The sequence below is a fragment of the Pan paniscus genome, chromosome 20 (genome assembly GCF_029289425.2).
Source record: "Pan paniscus chromosome 20, NHGRI_mPanPan1-v2.0_pri, whole genome shotgun sequence".
NCBI classification, from domain to species: Eukaryota; Metazoa; Chordata; class Mammalia; order Primates; family Hominidae; genus Pan; species Pan paniscus.
In genome coordinates, this window is record NC_073269.2 from 40820801 (window position 1) to 40841994 (window position 21194).

At 39.6% G+C, this 21194-nt stretch overlaps 1 protein-coding gene and 1 pseudogene across 1 annotated transcript in view; one reads left to right on the top strand and one right to left on the bottom strand.

The window, feature by feature from the left end:
* Positions 1 to 21194, bottom strand: part of ZNF599 (zinc finger protein 599) — an 82455-nt gene that overhangs the window by 54807 nt on the left and 6454 nt on the right. Inside the window, exons 3-7 of the mRNA XM_008969229.6 lie at positions 20788 to 20994; positions 18864 to 18984; positions 17637 to 17726; positions 6970 to 7149; positions 4628 to 5869 (exon numbers count right to left, since the gene is read on the bottom strand). The gene's annotated coding sequence lies outside the window, so the exon portion shown is untranslated. The remainder of the gene's footprint in view (positions 1 to 4627; positions 5870 to 6969; positions 7150 to 17636; positions 17727 to 18863; positions 18985 to 20787; positions 20995 to 21194) is intronic.
* LOC129394654 (zinc finger protein 396-like) lies at positions 12453 to 14407 on the top strand (annotated as a pseudogene).

The following is a 21194-nucleotide window of genomic DNA, read 5'->3' on the forward strand; positions in this document are numbered from 1 at the left end:
TCTTGATTTAGTGGCATTTGCATAACACTATATCCAACATTATTTGAACACACATTCTTTTTCTAGTGAATACGGAATGTTCATGAGGGCAAACATACTGGGTCAAAAAATAAGTCTCAAGAAATTTCCAAAGATTGAACACATACAGTGTATTTTCTCTGGCTACAATAAAATTAAATTAGTAATAAATAACTGAGATATCTAGAAAGTCTTCACATATTTAGAAATAAAGCAAAACATACTTTTATATAACCAATGGGTCAAAGAAGAAATAACAAGGAGCATTAGAAAGTATTTTGAACTGAATGGTGATTAAAACATGACAAATAAAAACTTGTGGAATGCAGTCAAAACAGTGCCCAAGGTAATATTGCAACTTTAGTGTTTATATTTAAAAATAAAAATATCTAAAAATAATGATTGAATTTTAAATCCTAAAATTAGACAAATAGAAAAATGGGCTAAATCCAAAGGAGAAATAAAGAAATAGTAATCGTAAGAGTAGAAATAAAAAGTATGTAATAGAGAAAATTAACAAAGCTAAATACAGATTTTTTAAAGGGATTAATAAAATTGATAAATGTCTGCCAAAATTGATCAAGAAATAAGGGAAAATTTAAATTACTAATACCAGAGAAAAAAGCAATGCCACAGATCTGGCAGACAATGAAAGGATAATAAGTGATTATCAACATCTTTCCAGGAGGGAACTTGTAGGTACAAATAATTTTCCTGGTGAATTATGTCAAACATATACAGAAAATATTTTACCAGTGCCACACAAACTCTCAGAAAATACAGAAGGAGGCAACTTTTCCTAATTCATTCTATGAGACTAGCATTACCATAACACCAGAAAATAGTAATAAAAAATGTACAGATTAATATCCCTCACGGACATAGATATGAAAATCTTTTAACACCACTTCAGGAAATCAAATCTAACCAAATATAAAAGGTTGTTCTAGCATGCCCAAATGGAGTTTGTTCCTGGAATTCAAGGCTGGTTTCATATTTAAAATCAATCAGTGTAATTTACCACACTAAGAGAATAAAGAAGAAAAGCCATGTAAGTATCTCAAAGAGGTGGGAAAAGTGATTGACAAGATTTAATTGATTTTCAAAAAACAATATCTCAGCAAAAGTAGGAATTGAAGGAAATTTCTTTTGTCTCAAGGCAAAAGCAGAGCTATGAAGTAATCATAAGGAATTATGCCTTGAGACACACAGCTTTTGTACTAGAGTGGATCCTGCACCCAACTGATGAGCAGCTTGTGTTCTTGCATCTGAGAACAGATAGGTTATAGACAGCTGTGTGGTTTGCTGCAAGGCTCAATGAGAAGACAGATGCCTGATGGGGTTCTGCTGACAATTGTTGATCTCCGTCCCACATCTTTTAAGGAGACTAGAGCCCAGTGTGGCCTGTGGGTCCCTTATGAGTTGAACCTTTAGACCTCCCAGTAGGCAGTGGCTGTACTTATTACAGATGTGCATGGTGCTAAGTACTCTGAGAACTACAAAAATGATCATACTTGATGCACATATGATGGGGAGGCACCACAGTCAGGTGGTTAATGCATGAGCTCTGGAATCAGACAGAATGGGTTCAAATCCTGGCTTCTCCACTACCTTATGACCGACCTGAGAAAGGTTCTAAAGTTGCAAAAGGAAGTGAAACCAAATTTGCCAAAGGAAGTTAAGAGAAACCTGTCTGCCAGGAAGAGATATTGTGGAGTGTGGCATCTGGGCAGGAGGGCACTCTGCCCTCACCTCAGAACACTTTGTATCCCAGGTGATGCTGGGGACTCAGGCCTTTCCAAGGTGGCCATAAAGAAGGCTCATTTTGCTTCAGGATTTGGACAGGTGATAGACAGATCCTGTTTTGTTTGTTTGTTTGTTTGTTTGTTTTAAAGGTATCCCCAGACTATATCTACCAGCATGGAGGTGGGGTAGGGTACAGAGGTAAACAGATGTCCTCTGTGGTGGCTGCCTAAAAGGAAGAGGCTGGGGTAAGTTGCACCCATGCCACTTGGTCACTCCTTCCCCACCTTAGCACATGCCCTGTTGCTGCCATCCTGAGCCTCCTGAGTGCCTCAGTATCTGCAAGACTGAGCAAAACCCTGTTTCTTCCCATCCTTGACTCTCTTACTCTGACCTCCAGTGAGCTGGGCCCTCACTCTGGCAATAATCCAGGTTGCTCCAGCCCTCTGACTTTGAGCAGATTCTGCCCTCACGTGACTCACAGAGAAAGGGCTAGTGGATTCCCAGGCACTGGTTGCTGAAGCTGCCTCTCCAGGCCAGGAGTTGAGAAGCCTGCAGTCCTGGTGCCCTGGTGGAGCCAACTCTGCTGGAACTAAGTACCCACAGTCCTGAACAGTTCCCACGTAGCATGGGGCCCCATCCAGTGGCAAACATCTGCAACTAGCAGGTGGAAGTTCCAAAGGAACAGCCAGAAAGTCTCACTGGGGAAAGGCCCCTGGGTTTCCACCTTTGCCCTGTGGTGACTTTCCTTCACATCCTTTGCAGTGCACCCTCTATCATGTAGCCCAGGGAGGCATCACAAATATCAGGATGAAGAGTGCATGGTTTGCCTTGGAAGATTAGGTAGCTAGGAAGCATCTCCAAACTGCATTCTACATCCTCAGTATCAGATAGGTATGCCCTGCTTTTCAAGGGCAATGCTTTTAGGAAGCTTCTCCCCCAGGCTCACTGAATGCCAGTACCCTGACTATCACCCCACTGGTTCATCCAGACCACTGTGCTCCTCCCTCACTTCTACAGATACCTCAGTCTTCACTGACTAACTGATATGGTTTGGCTCTATGTCCCCACCCAAATCTCATTTTGAATTGTAATCTGAATTGTAATTCCCATGTGTGGAGGGAGGGACTTGGTGGGAGGTGACTGGATTGTAGGGGTGGTCTCCCACATGCTGTTCTCATGATAGTGAGGGAATTCTCATGAGATCTGACGGTTTATAAGTGGCAGTTTCCTCTGCACTCTCTCCTGCCAACAAGTAAGAAATGCCTTGCTTCCCCTTTGCCTTCTGCCATGACTGTAAGTTTCCTGTGGCCTCCCAGCTATGTGGAACTGTGAGTTAATTAAACCTCTTTTGTTTATAAATTACCCAGCCCCACATAGTTCTTCATAGCAGTGTGAAAACAGATGAATATATCAACCCATCATTAACTGGCCAACCTTATCACTTCCACTGCCCAGTCAGCCCATCTGCAGACTTGACCTCCCAGCCTGCTTTGAACTTTTGAGATGACCGACATGGACACTACTATTCCCTGGGTCTCATCTCCTGGTCCCCCCAGGACCCAGGGTTAGCCTGGAAGACTCAAGCTCTGGGCTAGGTTTCCTCTGGTCTTGGAACTCCCATTTGACTGGCTCATTGCAGTGTGGAGTGGACAGCCCCCTGCAAAAGGCAGTCTCCACTAACCCACCTATGTTTATGGTAAACAGCCCTACCCCACTTTGAACCTTTCCTTTAGCCCAGAAGCCACCTCTCAGTCACATTTGGAGCTCCTAAAGGGCAGCAGCAAAGAGTCAGTCTTCTAGGATACCTGTCTGCACCATCATACTTATCACTACTTCAGCAATTGTCTGTTTTCTAGTAGCTAGGACCTTGACCAACTGGGCAGCCAAGTCTGCCTTTAACTCTGATGAAATCAATATGGTTACCATGTCCTCTTTCTAGCCTCCCCCTGGCAGGATCCCCCGATGTATTTGATAGCATTTACCCTTTGAGAAACGTAAAATCTCAGTGCAAGCTCTAAACTGAGCCTTTACTGCAGCCCAGACACCCAATGGGAGCATAATGCCATCAGATTTTGCGTACGTGCTACCTCCATATCCATCTTTGATATCTCTGCTAGCACCCACTCAACCTTGGGTAGCACCTCGGGTCCTTTTCCCATTTGCACAGCCACTACTTCTAGCTCTGGAGCCATCACTGGATGCTCAGCATCAGGCACAGTTCACCTTTTGCTAACCCCTCTCCCGACCCATTTCCATTCATGGACTCTGGGGCTTCTTTGGATAATGACAGCTCTAGGACCAGTGTGTCTGCCCCAGACCCAGCTCCACATCTGAAGCACTCAGCTTTAGAACAGGGCCTAGAGGGGCATGCAGCACCTTAGTTTATGTTGGGGAGGCTTACACATGAGCACCGGGGTTCCTGCAAGCCTACAGCACCTCTGGTACAGTTGGAGAGGGCAGTACTACTGAAAGCAAAAACTCCTGGGAAACACTTTCCTCCCTGCCTACAGTCAGAGCAGCTGGGGCCTGTCCTGCCAAAGCACACCTCTTAGAACATCACTGAGAAGAAACATGTTCCAGAAGGCACCTCTGTTCCTTCTTGTGTTCATAACACCTGGAAACCATCTGGCCAAAGCACGTCTGTTGTGGTTGGAGGAGCCCGCACATACCAGTGCTTGGGACACTTCTGTCTTGCAGACAGACCACCTGGAACGCAGCTGGCCAGAGCACATCTGCATCCCTCAAAGGGAGGGAGAAAGCAGCACATCTATGCTTGGAGGCCTTTATGTTTCCACCACAAGCAGAGCACCCTGTTGCACCTTTCCAAGCACCTATGTTGCAGTAGCAGGGGACAACACACTACCTGTGACTGAAAGTCTTCTCTTCTTGTGTCTGGTCAGAGCACTTGGGGCCCATATGGCCTGGGCAAACCTGTTACTGCTGGAGAAGCCTGCACAACAGAGAAGAAACATGTGCCCCAAGATACTTCTGTTCATGACTTCTGTCAAACGCCTTTGGACCACTCAGCTTGAGCACATCTGTTTCTGTTGGAGGGGCTGGTGCCATATCTGTGACTGAAGAAACTACTGTTTATGAATACAATCAGAGCATGTGAGGGCCATAAGTCCAGAGTATAGGCAGTGCAATGCCTGCAATGGGAGGAGATGGCACCATACCTGTAATGGGAGGAGATGGCACCATATATGGATTTGTTTGGGGGGGACACTTCTGTTCATGAACACAGCCAGAACACCTGGGGTCCACAAGTCCAGAATTCAGGTGTACAATGGGAGGAAACAGCACACCACCTGTGCCTGCAGAAACTTCTGTCCATGAATAGTCAGAGAGCCTGAGGTCCACAAGTCCAGATTAAAGATGGTGCAATGGCAGGACACAGTCCCACACCTATGCTTACTCGCGAATACAGCCAGAGTGCCTGGGTTCCACAAGTGAGGATTCAGATGGCAAGTAGAGGGTACAGTACCATTCAAGTGTTTGGGTACCCTTCTCACCATCATTCAGAGCAACTGGGACACTGGTGGCTGGAGCACACTTGTTGCAGTCAGATGGGAGAACACGTTGAAGAAGATACTTCTATTCTCACCTTCAATCAGAACACCAGGGGCCTAAGCCAGGGTACCTTCCCTCTTTCATTTTGGAGAAAACAACATCACTGAGAAAATATCTGTGCTTCAGGACCTTTTCCATCTGCTTTTGATCAGGTCAAATGTGCTTCTGTGGTGGGCACGGCAAGCACAGCCTCGTCTTTGGGGCACCCTCGGCACCTGCACAGGGATTCTTTGGGGACAGAAGCATGCAGCATCACCCTATTTGTTTTCTTCTCATGTAAGACTTAGGGTCCTCAGTGACCAAAAGCAAAAGCTTCCTCTAGAAATGGCAGGTGACCACTGTTCCCCATGATTTGATCTTGTTCTGCTGGGAGCAGTTTCTGCTCCTTCTAGTTATGGCAAACAAGCTTCACCTGCCCTTTGTCCTTCTAAAGCAAACTGGAAGCCCAAGACCCTGGGGTGTTTGTGAATGTGTCCAAGGTCTTGGGTTCAGATGAGCCAAGTCAGAAGTCGACACACTAGCCTAAGATGTTCACCTGTGGAGAGAAGAGAGAGATGGGTGAGTATCAGCCATGCAACACTACATTCTAGTTTCAGTGTTATCCTGGAAGACCTAAGCTCTGGGCAGGTTTCCTCCTGTCTTGGAACTGTCAGGACACCCACTGCTATCTATGTCTGCCATGTTTCCTCTGCTCATGTGTTTTTGCTCTAACTCAATGATGGAGAAAATACTGACTTGTATAAGCCATGATTGTTGAGCCAGGCTTAACTGTGCAAAGTTTCTGTGGCCCAGGGCCCAGGATCTAGAACATGGAGTTTAAATGTCTTTTTTGTTTGTTTAATTTAGTTGTATGCCAGTAATTCGCACACATTCACAATTTTTTTTTTTTTTGGCTGCAGGGTGTTGTGGGGGAGAGATGGGGATCTCATCATGTTGCCCAGCCTGGTCTCAAACTTGGCTCAAGTGGTCCTCCCGCCTTGGCCTCCCAAAGAGTTGGGATAACAGGTGTGAGCCACCACGTCCAGCAACATTCACACTTTCACCTATGGATGATTGGCTTGGCAATCAGGCTTTTGGGCCTGGAGGAAAAAAGGAAGAAAGAACTCATGCATGACTGCTCCGTAATTTAAAAAAAATTTAAGTCTGTTAGGATGTAATAGATTACATAGATATTGGTATCATGTTGCTTTGACAAATTACAAATGATTATCTTTTAAGGTAAATAGCAGGATAGGTTCTATTTGGAAAAATAACTGGTCTATCTCGAGTCCTAACCACAAAAATATCGTCACAAGATTTATAATTTCACACAGACTTGGCTGACCTTGGAGTTGTACTGTGCTGAAAATACAATCTTTTTAAAGTATTTTACAACCCATGAAGGTATCTTAAGATGGTGGAAAGAAAAATAAAGTACAAGCATTTCCTTCAGCTCCTTACAGATTACAGTTGTCCCTTGAACAATGCGTGGGGGTAAGGGGTGCTGCTTCCCCCACGCAGTCCAAAATGTCTGCATGACTTGTGACTTCCCCAAAACTTAACCACTAGTAGCCTACTGTTGACTGGAGGCCTCACTGATAACATGAACAGTTAACACATTCTGTATGTTATATGTATTATATACAGCATACTTACAATAAGCTAGAGAAAAGAAAATGGATGAGTGGATCATCATAAAGGTTTCATCCTTGTCATTTTCATGTTGAGTAGGCTGAGGAGGAGGAGGAGGATGAAAAGGAGGGGTTGGTCTTGCTGTCTCAGGAGAGGCGGCAGTGGAAGAAAATCCACATGTAAGTGGATCTGTGCAGTTCAGACCTGTGTTGTTCAAGAGTCAATGTATTATATTAAACAGTGCTAGGTCTTGGTGATATAGAATTCAAAGATTTATCTCTTCCAGCCCAGCAATTTACAGTATAGCAGAGAGAGACAGATAGATAAACCAAATATTACACCTGGAAAGATAGTGGTGGCGATACGGGAGTAGGTAAGAAGGACATAAAACTAGGTGTGAGAGAGATGGAAAAAATAAAAAAATAATAAAAATAAAAAAAAAGAAGAAGGAAGAAGTGTCCAGGCAGAGAAAGGCTATTTGGGGGTCAAAGAAATAGCATGCTAAAAGTCAGGGAAGACCAATCTGTGTAACAAACCTGCACATGTATCCTGGAACTTTAAATTAAATTAAATTAAATTAAAAGTCAAGGAAGAAAGAGATCATGACCCTGTGGGACACCAGGCAAGTAATCAAATGTGGTTGGAGAGTGAAACACAAGCTGGGAGATGTGGCTGCTGTGTTCAGCAAGTGCAGATCGTGGACAAACAGACATACCATAAGGGGGCATTTGTCCATTATCCACAAAGTATGAGGAATCGTGAAAGGATAAGCAAAGAAGTTACATGATATATGTAGATTTTAGAAACACTCTATGCCTCCCTGAAAGGAAGAATTAAATAGATGCCAGAATAGAAGCAGATAGGCTTAGGAAATTTTTTTGCAGTGATCCAATGCAAAAATGAGCCACTGAGCTCCCAGTCTAGAGGAATTGACAGTGGGATGGTTGAAGAGGTAAGGGAACAGGCAAGGGGAAGTAGGCGATGCCAACAAGACCAGGGCTATTTTAGCCATCTGGTTTAAATAAACGGACATGAGTTGTTTTGGAAAACATACATTAAGTTAACTTTCTAATAGTCTGACATGGCTATGGAAGATGTAGGTGATATTCATCAAGCCATTCATTTACCCATTTAGTCATCAGTTGGGCATATATATTATTATTTGAGACAAAATGAGTAGTCTAAGGAATACTTTAGGTAATAGCATCAATTTTTTAAAAACAAGGATAAAAATCTTATGAAACCTAATTCTAGTTGGAGAAAATAAAATAAACAACAAATGTAATAAATTAATAAATTATTTGATAGGTTCCAGTAACAACTGCAGGGAGACGAAGGGCAGCTAATGTAGGATTGAGTTTGGGGCTAGGGATAAGTGTGAGTTTCTATTTAAATAGACTGGAAATCGTAAACCTCATTGGGAAGGTGGAATCTGAGCAAAGTCTAGAAGGCAACAATTAAGCAAACCACACAGTTATCTGAGGGAAAGGCATTCCAATTAGTGGAACTAGCCACTGTAAAGGCTCAGAGGAAGGATGTCTCTTGCCCGCAGGGAGCAGTGAGCAACTCAATAGGGGACCAGGATGAAGTTGGCACTTTGAGTGGGGGAAGAAGGGGGAACAGAGATGGAGAGGGATGAAGAGACTAAGTGGGGCCTTGGAGGATGTGATAAGAACATTGCCTTTTACTCACAGATGGAAATCATGGAGGGTTTGGAGCAAAGGATGATATGATCTGACTGAAGCTTAATAGGATCATTCTGGTTTCTGGGGATGAGAGACCATTTAGGTGGCTATGGTCATAATCATGAAAGCTTGGACACAGTGGTGGTGGTGCAGGTGATGAGAAGTAAAATTTGTAGATATTTTGAAGCATTTTCTGTTGGCCTGAATGGCAGGAGTATGTGTGGAAAAGGAAGAAGGAATCCATAGACTTGCTATTTGAGTTTAGAAAAGGTTTTGGCCTCATCAAGGTATACTCGGTCACTGGGCATGTGAAAAAAGATGGCCGAGGGAGAATTCCTAGAAGGGGAACATAGGGAGGGAGGACATAGGAGGATAACAGACTCCTAAATACATGTGGTTGAGTTCATTGGTTGTGCATATGGAAATTACCCCTACCTCAAACCATCACACAAATGATGAATTTAAGATATCAGATAACAAAAAACATGAAAAAAACTAAATCCAGGTACATCATAATCAAACTGCTTAGTCTCTAGGAGAAAATCAAAAGACATCCCAAGAAAAAGTACACATTGTGTGTTCCAGCGGAACACATGCATTGTTCTAATGAGAAACAAAGAAAAGAAAAAGTAAGATGTAGCTACAGACGAATGAACAAAATTTGAATATATTATTATCAAAAGTTCCCCCCGAAACAGAATATGGCACACTTCTCATTGGAAATACACAAGCTAGAACTCAATGAGTTAGCATTTTTTAAAACTCGAAAGAAAAAAATACTGTGAACCTGTACCCTGTGAACCTGCCAGAATGTGGAGACACAGGTGCTAACACTACACCCAGTGAAACTCTTTTAAAAGTGAAGGTACACACACACACACACACACACACAACGCAACCTTTTTATACACGTAAATGCTTATCGCTAGCACACCTTTCATAAAAAAAAAAAATTAAAGGAAGTCCTCCGGGCAAGATAAAAATAGTGCAAGTTAGAAATCTGGATCTACACAAGTGAATGAGTAACAATGGAAAAAGTAAATACAAAAATATATGCATATACATACATATGTGTGTGTATGCGGGTGTGTGTGTGTGCATGTCAAACTTTCTGTAAAAGTAAAATGTATGGCACAATGGCACAAATGATAAGAGAGAAATGGAAGTGTACTGTTCTTATTGTATAGTTCTTATACTATATGTGAAACAATATAATATTACTTGGAGGTAGACTACATATGTTACTCTATATAGTTTATAATATAGTATGTAGTATATCCTATATAATATAAAGAATCACTTTAAAAACACTTAAGAATTATATTTAGGAGGTAAACAAAAGAGATAAAATGGAATCACGAAAATAATCCAAAAGAAGGTATACAAAGAGGAAAAAGAAACAAAGACCAGATGGAACAAACAGGAAGCAACAGCAAAATTGTCAGTGTAAACACAATGACATCTAACCATATTAAATTTAATTGTCTAAACGTATGATTTTAAAGGCAGAGACTGTTAGATTGGATTAAAAATACAAAACTATATGCTATGTATAAAAAAACCACTTGAGGCTGGGAGCAGTGGCTCATGCCTGTAATCCCAGCACTTTGGGAGGCCGAGGCAGGCGGATCATGAGGCCAGGAGATCGAGACCATCCTGGCTAACACAGTGAAACCCCGTCTCTACTAAAAATACAAAAAGTTAGCTGGGCGTGGTGGTGGGTGCCTGTAGTCCCAGCTACTTGGGAAGCTGAGGCAGGAGAATGGTGTGAACCTGGGAGGCAGAGCTTGCAGTGAGCCGAGATCGCACCACTGCACTCCAACCTGGGCGACAGAGCAAGACTCCATCTCAAAACAAAAACAAAAACAAAACAAAACAAAACAAAACAAACAAAAAAGACTTGAAACATAAAAACGAATATAACTGAAAGGATAAGGATGGAATAACACCAATGTAAAGAAATCTGGAATAGTTATATCAAATGGAGTAGATTTCAGACGAAGAATGTGATAAGGAATAAAAAGAGTTATTTGATAATGATAAAAGGATTAATTCAACAATAGGTCATAACAATGCTAAATGTTTTTGCACCCAATACTAGAGCTTCACATTATATGAAACAAGACTGATAAAACTCAAAAGAGAAGTAGCATATGAGTCAAAGAAATCTCAAGAAAAATTTAAAAAATATTTTGAATGAAATTAAAGTGAAAACTCAACTTAGCAAAATTTGTGGCACACAGAGCATATAGTTCTTAGAAGGAAATTTATAGAAATGGATGCATATATTAGAACAGAAGAAATCTAAAATCAATCTCAACCCTTACCTTAGGAAACTACAAAAAGAAGAGCAGTTTAAGTCCAAAGTAAGTGAAATGAAAAATAATTAGAGCAGAAAATCAGTGAAATCGAAAACAGGAAAACAATAGAAAAAATCAATAAAACCAAAATTGACTCTTTGAAAATATCAATAAAACTGATAAATGTCTAAATAAAATAACCAAGAAAAGGTAGAGAAGACACAAAAAGGAGTATCACTATTGAGTCACAGATATTAAAAGCATAATAAAAATATTAGAATGCCACAAATCTGATAATGTAGATTAAATGGCCAATTCCTTGAAAGACACAGCCTGCCAAAAGGATAGAGAATATAAATAAGCCTATATCTATCAAAGTAATTGAATCAACAATCAATAACCTTCCAAAACAGAAAGCACTAGGTCCTGGTGCTTTTAGTGGTGAATTCTAAATATTTGAGAAAGAAATTAAGTTTTTACAAGCAGCTCTAGAAAACCGAGGCAGAGGAAAAGCTTCCTAACTCATTCTATGAGAACAGCATTATCCTAGTACCAAAATCAGACAAATCCATTGCAGAAAGGAAAACTACAGACCAATATCTTTCATGAATATAAATGGAAAAAGCCTCAATAAAATATTAACAAATCAAAACCAAAAATGTATAAAAAGAATTATACATTATGACCAAGTGGAATTTATTCCAGGTATGCAAGTCTGATTCAACATTTGAAAATCAGTTAATGCAATCTATCATATCAATAGGCTAAAGAAAAAAAGTATATAATCATATCAATAGATGCAGAAAAAGCATTGGAGAAAAATCCAACACCTATTTGTGATAAAAAGCTTTCAGCAAACTAAGAATTAAGAGTAGAATATTCTCAACTTGATAAAACATCTACCAAAAAAACCTACATCATATTTAACGGTGATAAACTAGGTGCTTTTCTTCTAATACTGGGAACAAGGCAAGGACTTCTACTCAACATGGTAATGAAGTAAGATAAGCAAAGGACAGAAAATATATACAGACTTGGAAGGAAGAAATAAAACTGTCATTTTTGGCAGATACATAATTGTCTATATAGAAAACCCCTAAGAATCAATAACAACAACAAATGACCTCTAACAACTAATAAGTGATTATAGTAAGGTTGCAGGATACAAGATTAATACACAAAAGACAAGTGTTTTCTTATGTAGTAGAAATGAATAATTGGAATTTCAAGTTAAAAACACATAATACCTATAATACCATTTACATTAGCTCCTCCAAATATGAAATATGTAGGTATAAATCTAACAAAATATGCACAAGATTTATATAAGGAGAATTGTAAAACTCTGATGAAAGAGATCAAAAATCTAATCAAACAGAAAGATATTCCATGTTCATTTTTAGAAAGACTCAATATTGTTGAGATGTGATTTATTCTCAAATTTACTGTATTTCAACAAAATCCCAATAGAAATACCAGCAAGTTACTTTGTGGATATTAACAAACTGATTCTAAAGTTCATATGGAGAGTCCAAAGGACCAGAATATCCAGCGCAGTATTAAAGAACAAAGCATATTGACACTACCCAACTTCAAGACTTACTGTAAGGCTACAGTAGTCAAGACAGTGTGGTATTGAAGAAAAAGCAGATAAATTCATTAATGGAACAGAATAAAGAGCCCAGAAGTAGACCCATACAAATATAGTTAACTGATATTTGACCAAGGAGCACAGGCAATTCAATGGAGAAATGATAGCTTTTTCAACAAATGGTGCTGGAACAACTGGACTTACACATGTAACAAGTTTAACTTGGACACTGACCTTACACCTTTCACAAAAATTAACTCAAAATCTACCATAAACCCAGATGTAAAAATTATAAAACTTTTAGAAGATAACATAGGAGAAAAATCTAAGTGATCTGGGGTTTGGCAATAACTTTTTAGATACAACACAAAAAGCTTGATCCATGAAAGAAAAAAAAAGATAAACTGGACCTCATTAATATTAAAAACTACTGCTCGGTAAAGACTATTAAGAGAATGAAAAAATGAGCCACTGACTAGGAGAAAATTATTTGTAAAACACATCTCTGATAAAGGACTGGTAATTGAAATATAAAAAGACCTCTTAAAATTCAATAGTAAGAAAACGAACAATCAATTAAAAAGTGGCCAAAAATCTGAACAGACACCTCAACAACAAAAATATACAGATGACAAATAAGATATGAAAATATGCTTAACATCCTGTGCTTAGGTAAGAGCAAATGAAAATAATGAGATACCACTACTTACGTATTAGAATGGCTAAAATCCAAAACACTGACAACACCAAATGCTGGTAAGGATGTAGAGAAACGGTATATCCACTTGGAACACACTTTGGTGGTTTCTTACAAAACTAATCATACTCTTACCATATAATTCAGCTATTGTGCTCCTAAGTATTTACCCAAATGAGTTGAAATCTATGTCCACATAAAAACTTGTACAAAAGGGCTGGGTGCAGTGGCTCATGCCTGTGATGGTTTGAGCCCAGACGCTCGAGACCAGCCTACGGCAACATAGCCAGACCTTCACCTCTACAAAAATTAAAAAATTGGCTGGGCATGGTGGCATGTGCCTGTAGTCCCAGCTACTTGGCAGGCTGAGGCAGAAGGATCGCTTGAGCTCAGGAGTTCAAGGGTGCAGTGAGCTGTGATTGTGCTACTGCACTCCAGCCTGGGTGACAGAGCAAGACCCGGTCTTAAGAAAAAAATGGCAACACGGTTTCTCTATGGCCCCCACCGGCCGCCAGGACCAGAAGCAGCTGCGAAGCCAGCCTTCCCCAGTTTCTCCCTGACAGCGCTGGGTTCGCCCTTCCCCACCACGAAGAGTGTCCACAAGGAGAGCTCCAGCTTCTCTGACTGAGGCCGGAGGTGCACACAAAGGGGCAGATCCTGGAGCTGCTGGTGCTGGAGCAGTTCCTGGCCATCCTCCCAGAAAAGCTGCAGCCCTGGGTGCTGAGGCATCATCCAGAAAATGGAGAGGAAGCTGTGACTATGCTGGAGGATGTGCAGAGAGAGCTTGATGGACCAAAGCAGGTCTTCTTTTTTGGACGAAGAAAGGGACACGGTTGCAGAGAAGCTAGCACCTTCAGAAATCACTGAGCAATTGCCAACTAGCCAGCACACGCCCGTGAAGAAGCAGCTCCAGCGAGAATCATGGGAGCTGCAGTCCTTAAGACCACATGATGAAGACATCAAAACTATAAATGTGAAATCCGCTTCAAGGCAAAAGACTTCTTCAGGCATAGAACTGCATTGCGATGTTTTGAAAATCCTCGGTATAAATGCCTCCCAGAGTTCCACATATAGAGGAATGTATGAACAAGATGATTCAAAATATGAACATAGGATTGCAGAGTCCCAAAAGAATATGTACTTCAAGACTAGGCTGAAGTGTCCCAGGTCACTGTCAGGAGGCAGATAAATAAAGGGCCTTAATCTCTTATGAAAGCTCACAAGACCCTCCATACTATTGATGATATCAAGTTAATTTCCTGTGTCGGAAAAAAATAATCTCCTTTGCAATGTAATTTGGAAATAACTCAATGGAAACATTAAAATGACTGCATGTCTACAAGGAGTCACCTAAACATAAGGAATGTTTTCATAATGAGCAATATCATTCTATGGGTGCTTCTGTAAGGTGGATGATCATCTTAATATAAAGGAAAAAGGGAGATGAACAAAATTGTCAAACAAGACTGATGTACCACAAGTGTTGGCAAGTGCAGTGTGTGACAGAGAAATGTACCACAGCTTAACTGGAAGAGCAAGCCCTTAACTGCTGATCACAATGCCTCAGTGTCCCCTTTTCCAGCATAAATCAGCATGAATATGTTTCAAGCATCACAAGACAACCTTTTCAGAGTCTCCTGCATTCTTAGTAGGATGAGTTTCTAGACATGCTCTCATGAAATGAGACCCTGGATTTTGATGTTCTTGTACATACGAACAAATCACTGAAGTTCAATTTGAAGGGTCCACTGCAGTCCTTTATAAACAATTGTTGAACCTAACCTTTATAGTTAATAAGTTTTAAGACAACATTTTTGGGATATCTTATTTGGCTTATCTATGAGATATGAGCAGCTATAAGTTTTACCTGTATTTAATTCAGTCAGATTTCCTGTTTAAAAATAAAATTACTGACCCGTACATTATTAAAGTTATTTTGACAGTATACACACAGCATAATTATCTCTTTTCCAGAGATTCTTGATAAAATTCTGTAATGTTATTACAAGAATACGTGTATTGTGTTTTCCATGGTGCTACAGTTAACCAATATGGAGGCAAACATCAGAAATCAAAGCCCTTGGAAAAAGGGAAGAGGATCTTAGTCAACTTCTTTGTCTGGTTGGGTTCCTCATAGAGTGTAAAACATTTCATTCTCAGAAAATCCAACCATATCTTAGAGTAGCTCCAGAAATTGGCTTAGAGGAGCTCCGGAAATGTGGAGTGACCACACTCTGCTTAGTTAGTATGCTAATAAATGTAAGATCAGTAGGAGGAGAAATGAATGTGAATTTTATTATAGAATTTTCTGAGAGTGATTATGCTTTATAGCTCCAGTGAATATGAATATGTATTGAGTTGTATTTTCAGTCATTAAAAATGTAGGATACTTTTTATTTGGGCCTCATTCTCTTTGTAATTAAAGAGAGGAACAAGCCCATCTATTGAAACAACAAATGCCTCAGAGATATGTGTATTGTGAATTACTGCTTAATTATGGAAAAAGTTTCTTAGGTTCTATGCCATCAACTTTGTAAGATTGCATTCTCTTTATTGTGAATAATTTGAATGCCTCCACCAGGAAGTGGTGCGAATCATATCATCTAAGTATATGATGAATCTTTAAGGGGTGTTGCTGTGTAATTTGAATTATTTTGCAGTTATGTAGGTATCCTAATGAGTGAATGGTACTAGTTTTTATATAAGGAGAACTACTTGAGCTAACCTTGATTTTAAAAAATTAGCATTAGCACCCCCATTATATTGATTAATTTTCGGAGATAGTAAATATTCCAAAATGAAACAAACAAAAATAACAACAACAACAACAAACACCTTGCACATGAATGCTTGTAGCGGTTTTAATCATAATTGCCCCAAATTAGAAGCAACCAAAATGTCCTTCAAAAAGTGAATAGATAAACCAACTGTGGTATATCTATGCAATGGAATCTTATTCAGCAATATGAAGAAATGAGCTGTTGAGCCATGAAAAGAGATGGAAGAACATTAAATTCATGCTGCAAAGTGAAAGAAGCCTGTCTGAATAGGTTAAATACTGTATGATTCCAACTATATGACATTTGGAAAGGCAAAACTAGAGACAGTAAAAAGATCAGTAGTTGCTAGGAGTTTGGGGGAGGAAGGGATTACATGGAGCACAGGAGATTTTTGGCGTAGTGAAACTATTCTGTATGATGCTACAATATGGGTACATGACATTATGCAATTGTCAAAATCCACAGAACTGTATGACAGGGAGAGTTAACCATAATGTGTACTATAGACTTTAGTTAATATATTAATATTGGATCATTAATTGTAACAAATGTACCACATGAATCTAAGTTGTTAGTAACAGGATAAACTGTGTATGTACGGGTAGAGAAGATACACGAGAACACACTGTACTTTCTCCTCAATTTCTCTGTGAAACTAATACTGTTCTAAAATAAAGTTTGTTAATTTAATAAAAAGTAAGATTACAGAAGTTGTAACTTGACTTTATTGGTAATTTAATTTACCAATATTTTACAAAAATATTTTACAAAAATAATTTACAAAAATATATTGTAAAACATATAACCCAACACCAGCTGAACACATGTTTCTTTTCAAGAGCACATGGAATGTTCATTAACATTGGGCCAAAAAATAAATCTTAATAATTTTGAGGTTAATATGTTTTCTCTGATCACAATAGAATTTTTGTAGATCTATCTACAAAATTGTAGATATCTACAATATGATATCTACAAAATCCTAAAATTTACAGATTAAATATTAAATAAATAAATACTATAATAAATATTAAATTTAAATAGTTAAATATTTAAAATACTCATATTCATATTTAGAATGAAAGCAAGACACACTTTTATATAATCAATATATTAAAAAAAAACAAGGAAAAATATAAAATATTTTGGACTGAATAAGCAAAACACAGCAAATCAAAATTTGTGATAGACAGCTAAAGTGTGGCAGCTTTAAGCGTTTATGTTTAAAACAGAAACATTTTAAGAAACAATGATTTAGGTTTCTACCCTGAGTAGAAGAATCAAAGAATAAATTAAATATAAAATGAATGGAAAAGAAGAAATAATAAAAATAGACACGGAAATAGAAATGATAGAGACACATTAATTCTATTAATTTCTATTTATAGACATTTCTATATATAATATAGAAATTATAAAGTGTAATAAAATGGAGAAACCCCTGTCAAGATTGAAGAAGAAATAACAAAGAGAAAACTCAAATTACCAATATTAGGAATAAAAAGGGAAGGGCATGAGTCAGATCTGAAAGACATTAAAAGGGTAATGGGGAATTATAAACATCCTCTAAGAAAAAATATGCAGTTCCAGATGGTTTTTCAGGTGAATTCTATCAAATGTGTAAGAACAATATTTTACCTGTGTTACACAAACTCTTTCAGAAAGTGGAGAAAGGGGCAACTTTTCGTAACTCATTCTATAAGGCCAGTATTACTCTAATATCAAAACCTAACAAGAAGAGAAAATTACAGATTAATATCGCTCATAACGTAGACACAAAAGTCTTTGGCAACACTTTAGGAAAACCAAATATAAAAAGATGATCTTTTGTGACTAAGTAAGTTTTTCCCCAGGAAGGCAAAGATTCATTTAACATCTAAAAATCAATCAATGTAATTCATCATATTAAGAGAATAAAAGAGAAATGTCCTATGGTGATCTCAATAGCTGTGGGTCTCACACCACTTACCAAAAACATTCTAAGTAAAGCAGGAATTGGAGAGAATTCATTTCTGTGATAAAGCATATCTACAAAAAATCTTCAGTTAATACCATACTGAATACTCTTAACCTATGATTAGGAACTGGGAAAGAATATCCATTGTCTCTTCTTGTATTTGATAGTTTCCTGGATGTTGCAGCAAATGTAGAAGATAAGAAAAATTAATAAAAGGCATAGAGATTAAAAGAGAAGAAAGAAAAGTGCCTTTAAGCACAGAAAACGTTTGTCTATGTAGAACATCTGAAAGAGGGCTGGGCACAGTGGTTCACACTTGTAATCACAGCACTTTGGCAGGCCGAGGTGGGCAGATCACCTGAGGTCAGGAGTTCAAGACCAGCCTGGCCAATATGGTGAAACCTGGTCTCTACTAAAAAAACAAAAATTAGCTGGGCATGGTGGCACATGCCTATAATCCCAGCTACTCAGGAGGCTGAGGCAAGAGAATCGCTTGAACCCAGGAGGCAGAGGATGCAGGGAGCTGAGATTGCACCACTGTACTCCAGCCTAGGGGGATACAGCAAGACTAAAAAAAAAAAAAAACTAAAGAATCTACAAAGAAACTACAAAATGTAAATAGAAAATGAGCAAGGTTTCAATACAAAAGTAAATATATCAAAAGCAGTTGTTTTGTCCATATACTACTATATGCCAATATATGTATATAGTACGTGAGTACACACACATAAACACACACACACACACACACACCATCATCATCATCATTTTCAGGGGCTAGGGAAGTTGATATTGGTCAATTATCAATCTCACCCAGGGCCCTGACAGCTGGCCTATGGAATTATTGCAAGTGATATTGGTGCCCTTGGGGCATAAAGCTTTTAAGCTAGCATGGATCTTGTATCTACCTGATGTATATCTTATGTCCTCGTTCCTGGGAGAAGACAGCTCACAGACAGCTGAGTTTTTGGCTGCACATCCTACTTAGAAGAGAAATGCCTGATTGTGCCATGCTGACAAGTGTTGGTCCTGGCAAATACAGAAGGAAATAAAGAGAAATAAAAAGCATGTAGATTACAACAGAAGGAAAACTAGCTTTATTCACAGAAACATGATTCCTAGAAACATTATTGTGTATGTAGAAAATCCTATGGAATCTGCAAAGAAACTACCTGAAATCAAAAGCGATTTCAGTGAGGTTCAATATACAAACTCAATATGTATGCATATATACATTTATGTACATATACAGTCATGCACCTCATAACAATGTTTTGGTCAACAATGAACTGCATATACGACAGTGTTCCCATAAGATAATATGACATTGTTACTGTTGCTTTTCTGTGTTTAGATATACTTAGATACACAAATACTTACCGTTGTGTTACAATTGCCTCAAATTCAGTATATGCCGTACAGGTTTGTAGCTACAGGCTATACCATATGGCCTAGGAGTATAGTCAATTATACCATCTAGGTTTGTGTAGGTACAGTCTATGATGTTTGCACAATGACGAAAATCACCTAATGATGCATTTCTCAGAAGGTATTCCCATTGTTAAAGCGACACTGGACTGTATTATATGTATTACCTGTATTCTACCAATGAACTATCAAAAATTAAAATTTAAAAGATTCCATTTACAATAGCATTTACAAACCCCATAGAATACTTAGAAATAAATTAGAAAAAGCTGTGGAAGATCTATGCACAGACAACTGCAAAACAGTTGCAAATTTTCTCTTAAAAAGCCAGATAGTATGAGGTTGGTGCAAAAGTAATTGCGGTTTGAAAGTAATGGCAAAAACCACAATAACTTTTGCACCAGCCTAATAAGCAGCATAGGCTTTGTGGGTCACGTTGTCTGTGACACAGACTCTTTGTGTTTCTGCGTATTCTGCTGCAACTCTTTAAAATTGTTAATATGATCCTTCACTCACTGGCCTTACATGTAGGCTACAGGCTAAATTTGTTGGCCCATAGGCTGCAGTGCTGACCCTTGCTGCGAAATATTTCTAGGAGAAAATACTCAAGACCTAAATCTATGGAGATATATATCATCCCTGTGGCCTGGAAAAGTTAATATTGGCAAGTTGTCCATCTTGGCCAGGACCCTGAAAGATAGTCTATGTTATTGTAAGAAAGATTGGTGTCCTTGGGGGCATGGGCTTTTAAGCCAGGGTGGAATCTGCAGAAGTCTGAGGTGCCATTTCCTGTCCCTATACCTGGGAGAAAATAGCTCTCAGACAGCTGTGTGGCTTTCTGCAAAGCTCAATTAGAAGAGAAATTATCAGGCGTGGTGGCGCACGCCTGCAGTCTCAGCTACTTGGGAAGCTGAGGTGGGAGGATCTCTTGAGCCCAGGAGTTCGAGGTTGCAGTGAGCTGCGACTCCAGCCTGTGTGACAGAGTGATACGCTGTCTGGAGAAATTCATCATGGAGATATGCTGATAATTGGTGGCCCCTGCCTACATCCTCCCAGGAGACCGAGCCAGACCCGGTGTGGCCAATGGTCCACTTGTAAATTGAACCATGTTAGATCTCCTAACAGTGCAAGTACTCATTACAGCTCTGACATGGTGCTAAGCACCCCAAGTATTATAAACAAATGTAATCCATTATGCACACACGGTGGGGCTACACCAAAGTCTGGTGGTTAAATGCATGATCTGTGGAATCAGACAGCATGGGTTCAAACCCTGGCTGGGGTGAGATGGGGAACTTTCTAAGGCTTAAATTCTGTTTTACCAAATAGTTTAAAAGAAGTGAAAATACACTGCCTGTTAGAAAGGGAAGTTTTGGGGTGAAGCATGTGGGCAGTTTAGAATACCTGGTGTCCACCTCAGAAACCATCACAGCCCAGATGTTATAGGTTCAGGCCTTTCCAGGGCGGGCACATAGAATGTCCTTGCCTCCAAAATTTGGAGAGCTGCGCTATAAAGGTTCTTGCAGGCGGTGTCCTGAGCCCAGAGCTGCCTGCAGGCGGGCAGGAGTTGTGGGGGTGTTGGCATGATCTGGTGTCCTCTGTGGCGGCTGCCTGAAAAGAAGAGGCCGAGGGTTCTTTGTCCTATGTCTCTCCGAATCTTAGTACCTGCCCTGCAGCAGACTCCCTGGCTGCCAGGGCACACCGGTCACCCCGGTAGACGGTGCCGCCCCGCCCTCGCCAACCCCTTATCCCAACTCCCATTTCCAGCCTTCCAGGAAGCCCGATCCCCACCCCGGCACCATGTGAGCTGC